This window comes from Columba livia, chromosome 6 (genome assembly GCF_036013475.1).
Source record: "Columba livia isolate bColLiv1 breed racing homer chromosome 6, bColLiv1.pat.W.v2, whole genome shotgun sequence".
NCBI lineage: Eukaryota > Metazoa > Chordata > Aves > Columbiformes > Columbidae > Columba > Columba livia.
In genome coordinates, this window is record NC_088607.1 from 2,147,501 (window position 1) to 2,154,183 (window position 6,683).

General features: G+C 44.2%; 1 long non-coding RNA gene across 2 annotated transcripts in view; it reads right to left on the bottom strand.

The window, feature by feature from the left end:
• LOC110364229 (uncharacterized) overlaps positions 1-1,592 on the bottom strand; it is a 5,856-nt gene extending 4,264 nt beyond the window's left edge. Inside the window, exons 1-2 of one of the 2 annotated variants that reach the window (XR_010473359.1) lie at positions 1,444-1,592; positions 974-1,141 (exon numbers count right to left, since the gene is read on the bottom strand). This is a non-coding gene — a long non-coding RNA (uncharacterized LOC110364229). Of the gene's footprint in view, positions 1-973; positions 1,196-1,443 lie in introns of both variants that reach the window. The other variant, XR_010473358.1, reaches the window with a different exon arrangement.
• Between the last annotated feature and the right edge of the window lie 5,091 nt (positions 1,593-6,683).

The window sequence follows — 6,683 nt, forward strand, 5'->3', positions numbered from 1 at the left end:
CAGGAACTTGGGAAGAGGAGCTCCCTCCTCTCCCTCTTTCCTCCCTCTTCTCCTTCTTCCCTCCCTCCTCTCCCTCTTCCTTCCCTCCCTCCTCTCCATCCTTCATCCCTCCTCCCTCCTCTCCCTCCATCCCCCCCTGGACCACAGCTCACAGAACCACAGCGCCCCCTCGTGGCTACAATCGGGATTCACCGTCAGGAGCCTCCGGGTCCCCCCCCAACCCCCCGACCCCCCCCCGCCCCGGACCCAGGTCCGGGGCGGGGGGGGGTCGGGGGGTTGGGGGGGGACCCGAAGGCTCCGCTTTACCCTCCCTTAATTCCCAGCACATTTTTCCTTATTTCTCCCCTTTTTTTAAAGCAAAATATATCACCCCCCCAAAAAATATAGACCCCCCCCACCACCAAATCTTAACATATGACAGGAACTACAGCAACACCCCATTACACACACTTTTGGGATTAAGCAACAAAGATGCGCAGGAGACGGGGCTGATATTCTGTCCCACTCCGGACTGCGGCTTGTACAGATAATTTAATATCGTTCTTCTTTTTATTCTCACCGTTCTTTTAATTAGATCCATTGTGATGTTCGCTCCTGTATAACTTCTTCTGAATAGGGACTTTTTAACATTAATGTTGTTAAGAGCAAATCGCTGAAATAGTTAAATCTGCAGGATGCAGTTTGTAATTTCGCCCCCCCCCCCCCCCAACATGTATTTCGAAGGGTTATTACTGTTTATTTTAATAAGGCGAGGTAGGAAAGGACTAACTCCCAGGGTCTGGATCGGTGTGTATCCACACCAGGTTACGTGCAGAAGCTTTCACGCGGCTTCTGTGCTCATACAAAGCATTTCATCCCTAAAATAATGAACAAAAGTTTTCCTCTTGCAACCCTTTGGCTACGTATTTACTACAAAACGTTTACTTGATTGTTCTGCAGGCTGCAATTAAAAAACAACAACAAAAAAAATCACCTTGAAGGAGATCCTAGAAGGCTGTGGATTCCCACTTTTTCTGCTCCTGGGCTGTGAGGCTTTTCCTTCCATTCTGCTCCGTGATGTGTCTGCACCGCGGGGCTGGTGGGGCCGCTCACCTTCCTCCTGCGCTGCCAAAATCCGCAGCACCAAAAGGTTTCACGAAGGCTTTCCAAAGCAGGGAAAAAAAAGTGTAAGAGATAGCTGCAAAAGCCTCGGTGCCTGCTCGAGAAATAAAGGGAAATGCATTTGGACATTCGTGGAGAAATAAGAATTTTCTAAATTTTTTCTTTTTATAGCCGAAAGAGTAACACTGAACACGTTCACTTAATACCCAGAGCTGGAAACATGACAATTAGTACATCTGACGTTTACAATGCAGATGTTTATGGTGTGAATAATGGATGGAAAGAGAGTGAAAATGCAGTTATTTGGGTGAAATATAGTGCAGTTTTATCCAGAAAACACACCAACTTTGCTCGAGCAAAGTATGAAAGGGGCTGTTCTTAGTGTGCACAATTTAAGTCCTACAGCACTTCTCTGAAAGTGTGCGAAATAATAAATTGCAGAGAAAAATATGTTTAATCTAATAACGTGGTGTTGCAAGAATTGTAAAAGCAAGCCGGGGGGGGAGGCAGCCTGGAGGGGAAAACAACATGAATTTCCAGCAGCAGGGTTGCGTAATGATTCTATATTTTTAAAATGTGCCTGTACTCCATTCATACTGTTTAAGTGCTTAAATAAGGACAATAAATGTAAATAATTTACTGCTTTACAAACAGAAAATTGGGCAGAAAAGTAATTTTGAATAGCAACTTGGCTTTCTATACCCAGTGATTTGGTACCCTGTAAAATGCATTTGACACTGCTGTTCATTAAGGCAGTGCTATTGAGCCTTCTTCACATTCATTAGTGATTAATTCAGACAGATATTTAACTTAATAAGGTAAGCAAATAAACAAAAAATCACTTTCTGTGCCTTAAGGTTTTTTGGACCTCTAATTGGTTTTGTGCACTAATTATCAAGATTAACACCTTACACTTTTCTCAGTCCTTACACTTAGAAATTCCCACAGGGAACAAAGCAGCCAACCTTGGGGGATTCCTGGAAGTGCAAGAGGTTAAGAGTTTGCCTTTTAAAAGCAAGATAAGCAGCAAAAAAGCGAAGCCCAGTTCCAGGTAAATTTAGATGATAACAGGATGGGGAGGCAGGAGCTTGCACTGATATATATACGTGTGTGTATATATATCTAAGCAGCAAGACTAACTACTTTTCACGTCTATGTAGAGGAAAGGTTTTCAAGGGGGTAATTTATGTTGCAGCGTTTCTGAACAACCCCCTGGCAGCTCCCTGCTTTCTCGCACGGCTTGCAAAACGTTATATTGAGCTCGAACTAAAGGCTGTTGGACTGCGGTGTTTCCTTTGCTTCGCACCGAGACTTAAAAGTTTCGTTTTAACTCCGCTTCCCGCAGAACCAGGAGACTTCACGTCGGTGCCAAGGCGCTCTGATTTCCTTTGGCGTTTGTTGCGGTGACTTTGTTCCAGGTGTTGCCTGAAATTACAGCCGAGCCTGGCTGTGTCCTCCCCTTACCTTAGGCTCAGCTTAAGCAAACCCTTCCTGCTCCAGCCAGAAGCAGGGGTTTGGGGGAAGGATGCTGGGGTGAGAACATCCCCCTGCATCCCTCTGCATCCCCAGGAGCTGGAGCATCCTCTCAAAGTGCCCGGTTCTCCGCGCCACATGCAAATGTCAAAGTTTGTCGTTATTACGGCTTGACATCCCCTCAGAAAGTGCCAAATAAAGTGCTGATTCAGTGGGATCCTCCGGGAAAATGTCTCCTGGCTCCTACATGCCGAGCTCAAACACCCCTCGCTTCACTCCTGACGGGTACAGGCGGCGCTGGGTGTGCGCCTGGGAAAACCTTTGAGAAAGGGCCGCAATTTAAAGTTCGCCCTCAACCCCAGGCCCGAGGTTCATTAGAACTCATTTTAGCCGAGCCGCCGGTACAAGTCGTCGCTAATGACAGTTTGTCACAACCGAATGCGATATTTACTATGCGGTATCCTGAAATAACCGGCAGCCTTGAGAGAGCTAATTGCCACTTTTCCTGCCGGGGAAGGCTCGCACATCCACCGAGCTGCTGCTTCAACCCCGTGGCACTTGCCAGGAGTTTTTTGTCGCATTTGGGGATTTTTTTTTTAAACTCCTTTTCCTTTAATTCTTTTCTTTCTTTAATGGGTGACTGGATAAATTCAGTGGTGGATTTTTGTGACACTAAAGCAGCAGATAAGTCTATGATGCACTCTAGCTATGTGGTTTAAAAATCCCTTACCATATGTTTTCTCACTGGAATGCCTCGTCTTGCAAAATTACAGGAACCGAAGCTTAAAAACACAATTAGGTAGTTTAAAATGAAATATTAAAGAAATACCACATATTTTCTGATATGCTTGCAATGTTTTTCCTTGCCTTTTCCCCTTCTTTCTCTTTTTGCTTTCTTTTGCATTGTTCTTTGAGTTGTTCAAGGAGCCCAACTGTATTTGATTGTTGTACTAATCATGCTCCACATTTTTCTGATTAGGTTATATAGGCTGTGGTTAAATTATAAATGAAAGAATGAACTACCGGAGTACTTGTCATAACAGTATCTTTTATGTTGTTACAGAAGATGGGGGGGGAAGAATCAAAAAAGGCTTTATATGATGAAGACTCTCCCTGCCTATTTTGTGCTCCTTATAGTATCCGTATAGACAAGTAATGCGATTTGTAGAAATGTTTTTCTCAGGTATTCCAAGAAGTACAGCACAATATCTGCCCACTGAGAAAAATGTGAGAAAACTGAATACATAATACATAAAGATGCATATTGTAGTATAAACTCTGTTGTGCACACAAACACACCCTCTCCAACTCCAGTTTATTCCATGGCTGGGCTAGAAAGTAACTCGAACTGTTTTTTCCTTATGCCACGCGTGAAAATAATATTTCAAAATTTGAAATGACGCTTTATATTGTTATCTTCTGCACTACTGCATGCACAGCACAAACACAGCTGAATGTGTGGCTGACAATAGTATATATTTTTGTTTCCTGATGTTATTTTAAGTCATTGACTGTAAAACTGATTTTAGAGAGGGCTACAATTGTAATGATTAAACTACTTGACTGAAGGCTCACCTGCTATCTATGGTGAAGGCACTGGTGGTTTAAGCGTATATTTGATATTCCTGAAATGAAATGTATAGTTTAAGCATGGCAGCATTTTAAGCTAGTTACTGCAGTATTTAAAATAATAGATAGCAGGAGAATGGGGGGTTGGTGTTTAATGTTATCCTTTTCTTAATGCATCGTTATGTTTTCCCAAAGTTTAGCCAGACCAGGCTGGGAGGTGCAGAGGGCAGTCAGTAGGTGAACACCTTGCACTAAGTCAGGCATTCAGCTATTTCCCAACGATTTTAAAGCAAAGCTCCTCCTCACTTGTTCACCGGCTTTAAATACAAAGCCAACGCCGTGCCCTGCGCACAGATTGCTGCATGTACTTTGTTGTGGTAGATAAACGGATCCTTAAACGCGCAAAGGGATTTTTGATGAAAAGTCTGATGGAAGGGGATGGTTTTAATTGACGGGTACGCAGCGTGGGCCGGCGCGGGGGCCACCAACACGTGTTTTCTCTGTCAGACATGCCTGTGAGCGCTGCTTTTTGCACCCCTGCAACCAGCCTTAAGGGTTCTGTTTTTTTGGGGGCTTTATTGGATGAACTGTCAATGCTTTCCAGGATAACAAATCTCGTTTTATAGCACTTGGTGGAGTTTGGTTAGGGGCTACCTCTGAGCAACATGAACTTGGCCTTGCTGTGTGTCTTACACTAATACCTTCCCTCCTGTAAGGAATCAGGGTACTTGAGAAACAGCCTCCAGCCATACAGCTGATTATTTCACCAAATTTGCATCTTTTCAACAGTAATGGGGACGGCTTTCGCAATGCTCCCAGGCTCTAAATAGACGTTTAAGTGGCTGTTTCTAGTCGCTTCTCTCCCTCTCCCCCTTGGGCGCTCGCCATGCACCCAGCCCCTGGGCTGGGCCCCGCGGGGCCCCTGCTTGAGCGCCATTGATGCTCAACCTTTCCTGGGGACAACGGGGTGTCCTCATGGGGACACCAGTGCCTAGGGGTGTCCCTTGGAGGAGCTGGGCTGGTTTATGGGTGCATAAGAGGCAGCAGAGTTGTGTTTCTGGCCTCCACATGTGCTCTGCCGTGCTCCTCAGCCTCCTTACTCCAGCATCCTTGAAGATGTTCCCCACGTTCCTTCATCTCCGGGTCTACAATGCTGGTGGTGGACAAACCATCTAGGGACTTCATTTCTAAAATGTTATATTCCACAGAAACGTTTGCACGGGCAGGAGCCAACACGAGGCAGCAAAGCGTTTGTCACAGAGGCCAGCGGGGATGTTGGGGGTGATAGAGATGGGGACTTCTTGTCACTGTCGTGTCGTTGGCACGTTTTCCCCTAAATGATAAACCAAGTATGGTTGAGGAACAACGATTCAACTGAAGATTCCTGCTATTTATTTCCAATTCTGCTACTTCACTGGAAATCTGGACCTTATTTTGCCTTTCTTTGATACGGGTGCCTACACCTGAGTTCTTATGGATCCTGCCCCCCCGTGAGGGGGAACAACTTGTTCAGCTGATGTTTGCAAAGAGCGTTGAGTTGCCTTGGGCTGTGCAAGGACACTGCTGCAAATCCATGCTGCATCTTGCCCACAGCTGCCCTGTTCTTTGCAGCAACCTTTTTATTTTGCATAGATAAAGAGAGCGGGATTGGGGTGAAACCATGATGAGAAATCTCATATTCTGTTTTTCTTGCAGCTCTAAACATCGCCGTTGTCTATCACGGGCTTGCAGCACCTCTCCCCTTTCCCCACATTTTATAAGTGCAAAGTAGTGCCAACCTGATAAATTTTAAAACCTTCCCCCAAAACTCCAGTAAAATATCAATACTGGTCTCTCTTAAAATCCGCAGAAGGAAACTTAAGGATTAGAGTAAAGCCTTATTCTTAATTTATCTGTCGTGCATAAGTGTTTCAGCACATGACGCTTCTCTGGAAGGATCACCCACAAGTTGGAGGTTTTTCCTTCGTCTGGGTGCCTTGGGGTGAGTTAAAAGGCAGAGGAAACTTGCAGAACCTTGTATCTAGTTGAGCACTCATTATAAAATGGATTATGGGTACAGTAAACCATAAAGACTGTTTTAGAGCCATTAAGGTTCAGCTTGTCACTGCTGACACGGACGCACTCTTACACCATATATTCCTGACATGTCAGGAGGTGCTTAGGGATGCTTTCATACATGGTTTATTGAAATGACAGGCTATAGCTTCTTTGGCTGCTGTACATATGCATGGCTATATGCTAGAAATCCAAATGAAACTCCTCTTGAAAAAAAATAAAAATCCTTAAACATATGTAATGAATGCCATCTTAAGTGATAAAGTTGTCATCTACATTTTATTTTTAATGTACTTTGTAGTAGAATAATGAAATCACGTTTATCCCTGGAATAAAATGAGATTTAAACTGAAGTGAATTCTGCAGTTGAAAAAATGTGAGTTCACAAACAATGCGATTTCGAATTAGAATGGAAAAAGTATCAAACCCTCAGATATCCCTTCTGAAAATGTCTTTCCATCTGTATGCAGATCAATTGTTTCTCC